The sequence below is a fragment of the Ambystoma mexicanum genome, chromosome 3p (genome assembly GCF_040938575.1).
Source record: "Ambystoma mexicanum isolate Mex_15411 chromosome 3p, UKY_AmexF1_1, whole genome shotgun sequence".
Lineage (NCBI taxonomy): Eukaryota > Metazoa > Chordata > Amphibia > Caudata > Ambystomatidae > Ambystoma > Ambystoma mexicanum.
In genome coordinates, this window is record NC_090925.1 from 227,493,071 (window position 1) to 227,507,436 (window position 14,366).

The following is a 14,366-nucleotide window of genomic DNA, read 5'->3' on the forward strand; positions in this document are numbered from 1 at the left end:
CTCCAATGTTCTAAGGTGTAGCAGAGACATGATTATAGTGGTGGGGGTTGACAAAACCCTACCACATTACTATTCGGAGCAACACTAACAGCTATAGATGAAGCCACCATCAGAGATTCAAGCCTGGCTGTATGATTTGTAGTCCAGTTAAAATTCATGGTGCAAACTTCATTCAATTACAAGTTTTACTAGGTGATGTAAAGGGGGTGATTGTAGTTCCTGCATTCCATTCAGAAAGGCTGGTATATATTGGCCATCAAATCTACCTCTTCTAGCAGAACTAGAAATTGATTTTTACATACCCTTTATTAAGCAGGTATGTTATGTCATAAGAATTCATCAGGGCATACATAGTGACAACATTTGCAAAAGCAATTAGCACCTGTCTATATGCAAAAGCATTACAAGTAACAGTCACTGTGTGTCTGCACACAGGCAGTTCAGATAGATCACATGCAAGTAGGCACTTAACTCATACTTAGAGGGAATAGGACAGGCCGGAGGTGATGCACTTAACTGCTGTTCATGTGTAGAGAGTGATCAAGAGCCATAAACAGGCGACACTAAATGCCGTATGCCCTAATGAAGCCAACCCTTGCGGTTATGTTGAGATATCATTCTCTGTTGCTAGCAAAGCAAACGGGGCACAGTGGCAGGTGGTGAGTATTTTGTTATTCCATGGTGACTAGTTATTTGCCTCCGGAGTCATTATATATAGTCAACAGCATGTGGAACTCAGTGAAAAGGCACATTTAGGTGGAGATTGAGGTGGGGCGACACCTGCTCTCCTCAAGTCCACAGGTTTTGCTAGTATCAATCTCTATCTGATTTTGCTTAACTTGGAATCACAGTTTGTATTGTAAATCCTGGAATGGATGTGTTTGGCAAAGGAACAGGGAGCTTTAAGCAGTGTGGGTGAAATCACAACCAAATGGCCAACTCTTCTAAAATGGCTTTGCATTCTGCTCATGGGCGTGAAGGGATTGGCAGCTGGTAATAGCCAAGTAATCAAAAAGCTTAAAGTAGTGTTATGTTGAATGTTGAATTTTCAGTGATTGGGTCCCCTTGGGCCTGGCACCCAGCCCCAATCTACTGTCACCCAAGCAGGCAGAGCCTCCAGCATACAGACACACTGATTTAATGCACCAAAGGCTTTTTAACTGCCAGCATCACAACAAGACTCATTGATATATACATATCAATCAATGCCTCCCTTTATCTGAAATTGAATCAGAGCATTACATCTGTGCGCTTCAGGCCACAAAGGATTACACAGTTTGTAGAGAAGAACTCAGATATCTCAGTAGATATCAATCTTGTAGAAGACCCCTTGGTGGCTCCGAAATGGAATCTTTTGTGAAAAGCACAATATTAGGATTTTAGAGATCAGCAATTAATCTGTCTCTCAAAAGTTAATAATTCCACAATGTTCTGCACATGTGTACACATTCAAAAATGTAATTTTCAATACCTATTACCAATATAGAAGCATCTCCGAAATTGTATTGATATCAAGAAAAGACATGCATTTCTAATGTTCCTAGTTCCAACCATTCCACTGCAGACAATGGTGCCTCTTGCATGGCTATTATAAAAAGCCTAGGAAGGACAACATGAAATCATCCAAGGGATATGGACCACCACACCGGTACCACCATGGAGGAAAGGGGAATTACCACCCCATTCCAAGGTTGGCGGGGTGGTAATTTCCCCTTTCTCCATGGCCCTTCCCCATTCCCATTTTTGCCCCATAGGGCATAATGGGAATGGGGAAGGCGGTAATTACAGTACCGCAAATTGCGGTACCGTAATTAGCACCATGGTCCCTTTGCGGGTCCCAACTTTAACGGCTGGTCTACAACAGCCGTTAAGGTCGGGTCCCGCAAAGGGACCTCGTCGTAAGACGGTAAGGGTTAACGGTCACAGGTACCCTTACCGGTGACCTTTAACCCTTACCGCCTTCCGTGTAATGAGGCCCTATGTCTTCTTAAGAATTCACACAACCCAAACATTTCTGCGTTTGTTGTTTAGGTGTGAAGTAAAGTAGTTTAGGGATTCTAGATACTATATTGTCATACCACAATAACTGGATGTTAAACAAGATGATACAGTACATAATAAGTGTCTGTGGTAAAGACGAGTTCACAAACTTAGCAAAATCTCAACCTAAGTAACATTTTAGACAATCTGAGGCCACATTTACAGAAACTTTGCACCGGTGCAATTGCAAAGTTGCATCCTATTATCACTCAGGCAACATTTACACCAGTGGAAAAAAACAAAAAACATTGGGCCGATATTAGAAAACAAGTGCAGTTTTTCATGGTGTAAACACTAGGGCAAATATTGCCCTTCTACAAAATGCATGCACTTTGAATGCATTTTTGCACCAGGGCAAAGTCTCATCTAATACGGAATAGTAAAGGCCAGGTTGTGGTGGTAATTGTTCAACATCTGTTTTTTTATAATGTTGGATATTTTACTGCTATCCACAATTCAACATTTGAAACTCTTCTAATGCACCCTGTTTTGTGTGACGGTAATTACCAAATATGATGCAACATTTAATTGTAAGTAACTTCTATCCTTTTTAAACTACAAGTTGCCTTTTTTCAAAAATGAATTGGAGATTTATAATTGCCAAAAATGCTGATCCAAATTGTACTTAAGTGCTGAAGGAGGAAGGATAGAAGGAACCTGGGGAGGTAGATAGCAGGGGTGAAGCTTCAAGGAGTGGAAATCAGAGGGACATTTGCTTGTGTCTAAATCCAGTATTACTAAAAGTCCCAGCACTTAGTGAAACTAAGTGGAATAGACATTCATAGAATATATGTGTAAGCCTAGTGCATCACCACGATGCACCTTTTGAAAAGAGACGTTAGTGCTTTGGTGTCAGTCTGTGAACCATTTAATTTGAGTTCTGCACATTCACAGGGTCTTGCATATTTTTGAGGGTTCGTCGTACAGGTTTCCAGAGATTAGGACCTTGTAATGCCAGTCATTTGTCTCCTTTTTTTTTTCCTTCTGCTGAACTGTACTAGCCATCTACTTGCTATTGATTATCTGAACTCCTCGGGGGAGATAGAACTTGATGAAGTCCATGATGTGCTATATGGTAGGCCCAGAAATCAATCGATAAAAGCATGTATACAGGGATCAATAGGAAGTGCACGGTGGACAAGAAAAAATAAGTTTTATTACATGAAAATACATCTAGGAGTGTCAGTCGCTTAAAACTGAGAACTGAAACTCTGCTCGATACACCCATTTCAAGTTACATCTTTTATAGCAGAAAACCACAAATTAATACAAGCAAAACATATCAGAGAAAACATAAACCCACGTTCCTCAATGGCTAACACCTATACAGAAATCAAACCATCCCCAATAGTTAATTACCCATTGATCCGGCATACCGAAATGCTACCCCTTACAAGATTGCCTAATTGTACAGTCAGCAGAAAACACTGTGATGTGATATGTCCACTATGTTCAGGTACTGTGTTACAACAATGGACTCTCTTATTGGTCAAGGTAACTTTGGCCAACTCGTGATATGCATGCCCTTGACAGGACCCAATCAGGGATCAAATGCAAATAATGTGAATTATGAGGTCAACTTCGCCTTGGAATACAATGGCATCCCGTGAGACCAGACAATTGTGCACTCCAAGATAGTCCCAATGACCTTGCAGCTGTACTCTTTGGTATCACCTCTTGCAACTCCTTCCTTAGAACATGCCTCCTCTCTTGGGAACCAGGTTCTTCATAAAAAAAGCACTCTCAAAGTAACTCTCTTTGGGATGAATACTCATATGCATTCACTCTATTTGCTCAGTCACATGTAGTTCAAATGGACCGGCTACTTCTCAATTGGGGCATTAGTACTCAAAACCTAGTTTGACTGCAGCACTAATCTAATTGTCCAAAACCAACATTCCGTTCTTAGCTCCTTTGACTTGCTCGGCCTGGCACAATTAACTGCTATGTGCCCTGCAAGTCTCCATTTGTCAATAACCTTGGTTAGCTGCACACTTGCATAGGGGAAGGATACATAAACTCTAATTAAATGGACAGAGCCAAAGCTCCAAAAGCTGGCCATTTCTCTAACTACCAGGAGCTACAACTTCTAACGAGGCCTAATCCAAAATGGTGCAACTCTTTGTCACACTGCACACAGTCCATATGTTTCAAAATGATGACCCTTACCCTATCTCACTGCTGGACACTTCGGCTACCTTTTCACCTGCTACCATAAGCTTTCCTGAATATCTCCTTAATGCAACCAGAGCACAACTTCCATCACTAGTTACAAAACTATTAAACATGCCCTGGCTCTAACCTCTAAATACAATAAGCAACGTTCTTACATTGTTCCTCCCTTTTCATTGTGTAAGGCTCTGTGATGCTCTCTAAAATGGGTCAACGCTAACTTCAAATAATACGTGTGCAGAACAGCAAAATCAAAGAGCAAAACTTTGACACTAAATGACAGACTCTTCTTGCTAATACAATTTACGCACCCTAAGCCCGTTTGCACCATTGGGGTATTGCATTTGCATCCCGACAGTGCTTTGGGGTTTTCTTCTGCTGGAATTCCTTGTCGGCTAGGCAAAGTACATTTAGTATGATTCTCTCTCCCCTGGGGAGACATTGGCGAGTGTACAGGGCTAATGTAATGGGGGCTGAAGGTCAATGTTTAATCTCTCTGCTGTACTGTCTACTAGTTGGATCTGGCCAATCAAGGATTTAACCAGTCGTCGAAGTGAGCGTAAGCGGTTGGGAGTGGTGCTCCTCTACTTTTTTTAATTAAGTTTTGCTGTTCCTATACTTTATTATAAAAAGAAACCGTTCTGGAATGTTTTTGTTTTAAAATAAAAGTTTAGGAAGAAGTTGAAACTTGCACGTTCAGTGTACTACAATAAACGTTCCCTTAAACAGCAGGTGCAAGTGTTTGGGGGTTTGTTTTGTATATAGGAGGGGGCGTGGTGATGGGGTTTGTCGGAAGTGGGTGCATGGCAGCATGGAACATAGTTCCACTACCTCTTTTTGTACACTTCTACCACTGGATTTAACCAACTGAGGTACAGACCTTGTGGTAATATAGTTTGGATAATTTCGTGTACCATTTAAATTGTGATTGATGTTCACAAAAGGGAGATTTTTATTTCATCAGGTGATAAATTACAATGCACGAACGTGAGTTGATCTGAGTAATGCATACCATTTAATAGTCAAAGGGGAGCACCATAGTATTACCATTCAAAGCACGACAAGCACTATTGCCTATGTATTCTGGTCAAAGAATGGGCAATGTGGCTTGTGTAGGATTATTGAATAGTAACCCCTCAGTTCTGTTGCCACCAAGTGTAGGCAGCTACAAACCATCCAAGTGTGAACAGTTTGTAATCAGTTAGTGTTGGTATTCTGTCAGTGTTCCCTTTAGATGCTTTGGAAGGAAGTTGTATGTTGTCAGCATATTTTGTGGACTTAGATGTGGATTTATCAATAACATTGGCAAAGTGCTCCAGCCAAGCATTGAAAAGACAGGTAAAGATGACTGAATCCTGAGTAACATCACCATTGAAAGCTGGGGGGAGGAACCGACCAAACTTGACATAAATTTGAGGACCGTGGAAGGATGAAATCCTTCTGAGCACAGCCCTCCTAATCCCATGGTCTGATGTAGGCAGCCGATGATGGTGGAGTGGTCTTTGGAGCCGTATGCCCCTGATGTCTCTAAGAGTATAATGGTTTACAGGATTTCCTCTTTGATGTTCAAGAGAAAATGTTTCCCGTTGTAATAAATTCCATGTTAGGTTATTTCATAGGAATTGTGTTTGGGTGCTGTATGCATATTTAGAGAGCAATACAAGCAATAATTTAAAAATACCACGCTTAACTAAGTTTTCATGGCACCCAGACCTAAATTTCACATACTTGGGGTGAAACATTTGTTTTTCCTTTTAATGTTATTATAAGTACCTGCTTACCGTGTTCTAACCTTTGTGGGTGGTGGCCCTGAGCAATATGCTGCACGCTACATTGAAAGGGAGGTATCCATAATCCTCCAACGCGCTATTCTTAGTTGGTATGCACACATGCAGCCAATGGATGCAACATATGGATTTCAACCTGTGCCGCGGGGTCCCATGGGCACAAGCAGCTGAAGTAAAATAACATCTGAAAAAAAAAGATTTGTTTTCTTGCGTTCTACCAAATTGCTAGGTCTAAATTGGTTGTCAGGCAAAGTGTTGTTTTTGTATCTCTGTGCGATTTTGAGAGCAGTGTTTCTGACGTCATCAGCGTGTCCTCGGCTGCACCTAATGATTTGTTTTCAATTAAAGGGTAAGAGCCTCTCAGACCACTCTGAGCTACACATAAATAGAACTGGAACTTACTTGTTTTCACATCCCCTAAATGACGCACACACATTTCAATAAATGTCTCCGAGGAAGTAAGTAACAGAAGAATAGGTTTAAAAGGCTGTTCCCCTTCCAGACACCTACTTGTCAAGAAAAGAATCTGACATAATAGCTGTGTGCAATTCTTCTAGTTCATTTTACCTAAAGTGCTTTACCTAGAACCATTGTGTGCACAATTATCACGATCATAATAAAAAAATACAAAAATTAAAAAAAAAAACTCATTGAGGTTTCGAAGGATGTGATGCGGACTCAACAGAATTGCATCTAGAATAGGACCTCATAAACTTCTTTAAAAGAAACTCCAAATCACCTGACTATCAGGTGATTTGAGGACCAATTACTTTTTAAAATGTTGAGGAGATTTTTGGGCCAAAATAACTGTGCCAAGATTTGTTATCAATTGATACTGACCATATACACAATGATGGCGCCCCCAGAACTGCGACTGCCGAAAATGCTGATTTTTTTCCCGACCCCTTTTACACCCCATATATATGTGGGAGGGGGTCCTGGTATATAATACAAGTAGGGGGCTGCACAGGGTCTGCCCCTGTATATATATGTAGTGTAAAAGCAGTCGAAATACATTTTTAAAAGTCGGCATTTTCGAGGTCGCAGTAATGGGGGCAGCAATAATGGCAAAGATTTGTAAGGCGCCGCAAAGGGGTTAATAAATCAGAAGATGTGGGAGCCTCCCGGGCACGTGCTAGACATACTATGTGTTCCATGTCTAAGACAGGCGCTGGTAGGCACCAGATTCACTCTTGACTTCCACCACAGGTTCCTGGTGGGTGGGATTCAGGACTCTGAAGTGACCCTTGAGATATTTGTGGGCTTACTACACTGCTAGTGGGGCGGCAGGCACACCGGGAATGTTTGCAGGACATGTTTGTGTCAATTCACTCGTGAAGGATCTGAGCCCTGAAGATCACACCTAATCTGCAGAGCAATGTTCATTTCTATGCAGATTAGTGAGCTGATAAGAAACGGATTCCTCCCAACTATAAACAATATAGTCAGAACATGGCTATGCTGGCATGCTATGCTATAGATGTCTGGATGGGCTCCTCAACATCATAGAGTGAATCGGTTCTTGGCATTGATCATCATTGCATAGAGCAACATCAAGGAAGAAGAGAGAAGATTTGAAGAGGGCATGGACATGCAGGGGCATAGCTTCCAAGCTGAGGTCGGCGGGATGGCTCTTCCAGACCGTAGGGCCCCATTCGGAAGATATTCTACCCACCCACCCCACAGTGCATATAGGAAGCACCAAGGTTAGACAGGAGGCGTGACATGGATGAACGAGTGGGCACGTGACAGGCGCTGTAGTCTGAACACCAGAGGGGCCTTGGCAGAATTGTGTATACATTTATTTATGAGAATACAAGTGTACAATTGTGTTCTGTCTGCAAGGTGCAACCAATAATGAGCTCAGTAAGTAGTGATGATTTTGATTCCAAGTTCGACACAGATGTATATTGAATCATTAGAAAACTCTGGATGGCAAAGTGGGGAAGCTTCCAATGAATGATATAGGCATGATCCAACCTCGGGTTAAAGTTGCCACCATGATTTGATGCAGCACTTTATGCCTGAGTCTTCTCTCTCCCAACCACTGCACTAGAGATGATTGTATTACCCAGTGTATTACCACCTGATTTGGCAACTTCAGAAGGATGAATGACAGACCATTTCGAAAAGGGCATAGAGTTCAAAAGGGTGAGTTCATGAATTGAAAAGACTTTGGTGCTTAGATGACTTGGGCCTTTTGGAAGCAGGGGAAGTAATGAAGGATCAATATACGAACTGTCAATATGTTTGTGTTATCACAGATGAAATAATTGAATGACGAGGTTGGTTAAAAAGAGTTATGTCAAATAAAAGTGGAAATGTGATACCATATGGTGGACAATTACAAATATTTACAATGCAGAATAGGAAGTCATACAATAAGGCATTTGCCTGTGGCTGTCTTATGTGCCACCAGTAGAGGGCACTGAAGGCTGCCATGTTAACCTGACCTTCAAAATAACAAGTCTGGTTTCATTTCAAGGGAGAAGAAATGGCATATTGTCTGCAATGCCCTTAGTCCTTGCAAATAACCTGGAATGCTTTGTTCATAACTAGTGAACAGAGTGATTAGCATAGGAACATTGACTTAAAAAAGTTTAAATCTGAAGATGTATGGGGCAACATACGTTTTACAAATGGAAGATAGCGACCCTGAAATTCTGGTGAAGTTGACTTTCTCATAGGAAGAAATATAAACGTGACTGAGTATTTTTTGAAAAGTGTGTTGTAGTTACATAAAGGAATGGGGCAAAGTTGTACGGGGATCCCAACATTACGAAATACAGATATACTTGATCAGGAAAACAATGTTGCTTGTGGTCACAGTCCGAACAGCTGGATGGATTTGCACCAAGACTGTCTGAGGACCGGCGGCCTAGTCCCGAAAGCATGCTTTTGCAAATCTGGTGTTAATGCGACTAGCAGATTTTTCAAAAATGCCCTAAAAGTATTAACAACAATGTATGCTATCTGTTCGATCAACAAACTCACTTCCTGATTTAGTGGATCTGAGATGCTTGCGGACATCAGAAAGTGCATGCAAACATTGGATGTTCACAAACTTGAAAAATGTTCCAGGACAATCATGCGTATGTATACTATAGAAAGCTATGGTTCATATGTATTTCCCATACAAAGAGCACTTTTTGTGTGGTTTATAACTTTTCAAAACATGCTATTAATCCATCAACTGCTTTTTTTTTTAAAGTGCCAAAATGTAAGTAAAAAAAAGAAAAATAATAATAAATAGTGATATAACATTGATGCCTGAGAAATGGCTTGTGGACATGGTCAATGGCCAGACTGTCGGTGGCATGCCTGACAGCCATTCCCCAGACACCTGGCCACTGGCCATGGCCTCTGGGGACTGGCTATGGGGTGAATGTGTCCGACAGTCCCATTGTAATGGTATATTTTCCACTTTCCATGCACCACTCTGCTATATCTGACACTCTTGATGTTCTTGCCCCTGTCATCCACCTAAAGCCCAAAGCCAAGTGCAACTCCTGGTACGACTCAGGCCTCGTCACCCTTAAAAGCAAGTGCAGGGTGACTTAGAGGAAATGGCATGCTTCATGTGCATCCTCTGACAAACTGGCCTGCCACATTCTCCAAAGGCAATACTGGCTCTCTGTCCTCACCAAGAAGAGAGCTCACATCCAAGCCTGCATATCTGCAGCATCTAACAACTCGGCTGAACTCTTTAAAATCTGCAAGGAACTGGCCAATCCTGCCACAGTCTCTACCTCTACTGTCCTTTCCCAGGCCCTCTGTATGGCATTGGATACTCATTTCATCTCTAAAACTCAGGACATCTTGTCCTCTCTTTCCTCCTCTCCCCTTTCTCCCTCTACTTCCTGCTCTTCCTGTGGCCCTTCTTCAGCCACTTTTCTTCCCTCCTTCTCTGCCTTTCACCTGTTTTCCCCAAGATGATGTTTCTAGACAAGTCCAATCTATGAAAGTCTCATCAAAACAGGCCCATCCCTGATCCTTCAAAACTATCAACGACCACATTGACTCCCTGGCTCCTGCTCTGGCCAACTTCCGCAACCACTCCTTCACCTCTGGAGTCTTCCCCCTTGAAGCACTCCCTTGTGCACCCTCTTCTTAAGAAACCATCTGCCGACCCGTCCTGTCCAGCTAACTATCGCCCAATCTCCATCACTCCCTGGAAAAGATGGCCATCTCCAGCTAAATCTTCACACTGAATCTGTTGGTTGTCTCCATGATCATCAGTCTGGCTTTAAAGCAGCCAGAAGCACAGAAACTGTTCTCCTGAACATCCATGAAGACCTGCTCTCCAACCTTGATTCCAAGATCCCTTGCATCCTCATCTTACTTGATCCCTCTTCTGTTTTTGACAAGGTCAACCATGCCATTTTGCTCAACCGTCTCCATGATAAATTGGGTATCACAGGTCAGGCCCTGGCGTGGCTGACTTCTTTCCTCTCTGATCGACCCTCCCAGGTTCAACTTGGGTCCTTCCTCACCTCCATCTCTATCTCTACCTGTGGTGTTCCCCAGGGGGTCTAACCTCACTCCCTAGCTGTTCAACCAATACCTGGCACTTCTTGCCCACCGCATTGCTGTGCTCTGCCCCAACTTCCAGTGCTATGCAGGCGACACCCAGCTCATCTTCAAGCTACCTTCAGCCACCTCTTCTTTCATCTCTGACTGCCTGTCCGCCATCCAGGAATGGTGTGCCGCCAATGATATCTGCCTTAATGCCAGTAAAACAGAGATTTCTCATATCGGAACACCTGGTCCCTCCTTTCCTGTCACTCTCTGGCCGGCCTCCCTTGGCAGCCTTCCCGCTCCCACCTGTGAGGTTAAAAACCCCAGGGTCATCTACAATTCCATACTCTCCTTCTCTCCTCACATCTTTGATGTCTTCAAGAAGTCACACAACTAGCTGAACCTCCTTAGAGGTATTCGTCCTTTCCTCTCCTTCCCCCATAAGCTCACTGTCTACAGAGCTCTGGTTCTCTCTAGGGTGAACTATTGCAACAGCCTCTTTCTAAATCCGCCTATTTCTACTCTCCGCCCTCTGCAATTCATCCACAACAGGACTGTGAGACTTGTCCTTGGCCTCAAGCCCAAAGATTGTATCTCTCCAGGACTGAAATCTCTGCACTGGCTCCCAGTGGCTGCGAGGATTACGTTTAAAACCCTCTGCATTGTCCACAAAACCTTATAGGGACTGGGGCCTCAATACTTTCAGCTCTCTGTTTGTTTGTTTTGTGGGATTTTTTTACCCATGCATACAAGCCCTACAATAAAACTGTGCAGTACTGGCATGGAAAACATCATGATGGCCAGAACTCCCCAGAGAGTGCACAGGGAAAACATGAAGAATAGGCTGCCACCCATTTTTGCCTATGTTGTGAGCACAGGAGGGCACTGCCTAAAACCACCATTGGGCTACACACACAGTAGCCTGAAACCATTGGGAATGGCAATGCTGATTGCCAAAAAGCAATTCAGAACTGTGGGGAATTCATTTTCTTAATCCCAAAAATGGTTGTATTACCAGTACTCACACTATCAGAAAGCCGGCGTTTTAAAACCACCAGACTTTTGTGTAAAAATGAACAAATGAAACAAAACCAGACCAAGGAAAGACTTGCTAAGAGGTGGATGCAATGTAAAACTATATTCTGAAATGACTTGAAGGAAGTAATTATTTAATGTATAGGTAAAAATTGTCAGTTTGATTTGAATGTAGAAAACTGGGAACAAAAAGTGACATTTAGCTGAAACCTGGCTTAATGAAACTGAATTCTGCCTGACAACTACCCCCGACAGGAGTTGAAACTGGATGCTCAGCCACTCTGCCCCTGGCCAAAAGGAGTTAACACCTCTCTGATTAGATTAGGGGTGGAGCAGCTGGGGACTACAGGGAGTTGAACAAAGGCCTGTCCTGGACTCAGGCAAATGTTATATTGGGGGTGCCGTAAAGTGGCTTCCTCTTAAGGGAAACTGGGAGGGGCAGTGCCTCTGCAAGCCAGCTGAGCTTGGGGGAAGTGGGTAAACCAGTTATTCCACCCTGTGATGTGGGAAGCCACACCCCTTTTTGACCAGGGCATAATTTTAAAAGATGGATAACTCATAGTGCGGACTGGTCAAAATTATATAAATAATACCATTATTCTTGTGATTTTTCTGTGCACATTTTAAGAGGTGTTAGGACCCTGGGGTATATTCCTGGGGATAGTAGCGGAAAATAGGGTCTCACTCCAAATGTATGCATGTTAAAAATCTGACACTTCATCAATTAATGTCCATACTCCTTGCGAAAATGTGTGTAATTTTGGGTAAATGTCTGATATTGCAAAACCAGTTAAAAAGCGCAAAATGTTGTCATTTTTGAATGAAAGCCCCCAGGAAGATCAGAGGCGGACAAGCATGGACCATAAGGAATATATAATGTGTACATGTAATTTCAACAAATTGTATATCTGGGAAAGATGTATTTGAATCAAATATAGATTTGTGGGCAAACTGACCAGGGGAGGATCCTCTGACCCATAAACAGACCTCATCATGATGACAATCCATTTCCTTCCCCCAATCATGGGAGAGGGGAGAATTGGGCCAATGACAAGTAGAGAGGGGCAGGCTTAGCTAGGCCCAGGCACACACCCATTTCCAAAACACATAAAAAGAGACTGCTGGGACAGGTAGAGACATTCAATTCCATTTGCTGCGGAGCATGCTGACCGACGACTTCACATCCAGAGATCCAGACTTCAAATCCATCAATCTCCAAAGACCAGAACTTTACTTCAGAACTTAAAGCAAGGGCCTAAACCCACAAACTAAGAACTCTTCTCAGCAGGCCTCAGCATCCTTAAAATCATTTGCAAACTATTCGACAGCTGGGCGAGCTGTTTGAATTCTTTTGCCAAGAACAATTGCCAGAGACCAGACCAGAGATCCAGAGTGACCCAGACCGCTGTGAGCAGAACCAGAGAACTGACCCAGATCACTGTGAAGTGCCGAGACCAGAACCGGAGTCCTGTCCAAAACCTGACCAGATCCGTGGCGAGGCCTATTTCAAATTTATATTGTGAGTACCTAGCAGAACTGTGCAGAACCAATCTCTTAGTTAAAATAATCTAATCCAAACTATTTTAACCTAAGTAGAACAGCCTCCTAGAAATCGTGTCATCTGTCATTTGTAAAGCCGCACAACTGTCACCTGTCAATTCTGCAGCTGCAAGCTGTCACCTGTCATTTTGAGTTTTACTTTAAATCCGAAAATCTAACTTTATTAAATCGTCCGTATCTCTGGAACCGTTTGGGCTAGGAACGTGGTTTAACTTTCCTCCTTATACTTTTTCCGCAATCACGATTCACGCACTAGCGAATTTTGCCGCGATTTGCGATTTGGCCTGATTTCTTTACCTGTAAAAAGATAGCAGCTTTTTGCTTTCCTTTGCTTAAAATGCTTTTGCCTCTTAATAACCATCCCTGAATCATTGCTAAAGTGAGCCTGAGCTCATCCCAAGTATCTCTCACTCACCCTGAACCTCCTAAAGGGAATTAAAAGCATTTTCAGCATATTTCTCACTTCACTGCCACCACATTCAAAGCACTTGGGCCTGTGTTTTAAAACTCCTACCTGTTTCCTCTAAGCTTGCTGGGGGGGAACTGAATTTCGTATTGTATTTGATTGCATTCCTGAGAACTGTGTGCTCCTCTTTCCATCTCCTTCCATTTCTTACATTGCATAGAGGAAGGGGGTGAATTGCCAGAGAAAAAGTGATTATCTTATCTTTTGCTAAAATCATATCAAGTATTTCTGTAATGCATTTATTCCTCATTGCTTTTCCCTTGAAATCATAAAAGTATTTTTGCTACTTTATCCATCCTATATTAACTCCTCATTGATTGTAAAGAAGTGTGCTAGTGCCAGATTACCCATTGTTGATCAACATCATGTGTCTAAGTGTACTATCAGATATTCATTTATTATAAAGTGTGATATATATATATTGTTTAAATTCTCAAATAAACCTTTTAATTTGCAAAACAAACCTACTTCTTGGCTCAGTGGGGTCAGGGAGATTCTAAGAGGGGGGTGTTATACAAGGGTGGTCATCCAGAGTACTGAACTAGACATACCAATACATTAATAAGGGTTTTCCTCAGCATCCCAGACTAGGCATTGACTTGGCTGTAGTGTTGATTGAATATCGCTTACAGAAGTGGGGGCTCGTCCGGGATATTCTGGGTTAGATTTACCACTTGTGCAGATTAATACAGTGTGCCAACTGACCAGATACACATATCCAGTTAGATCAGCATGCTGTTTTACACTGTGAAAGCATCCCTCAAAGGAACGCTCTAAGGAAATGGTCT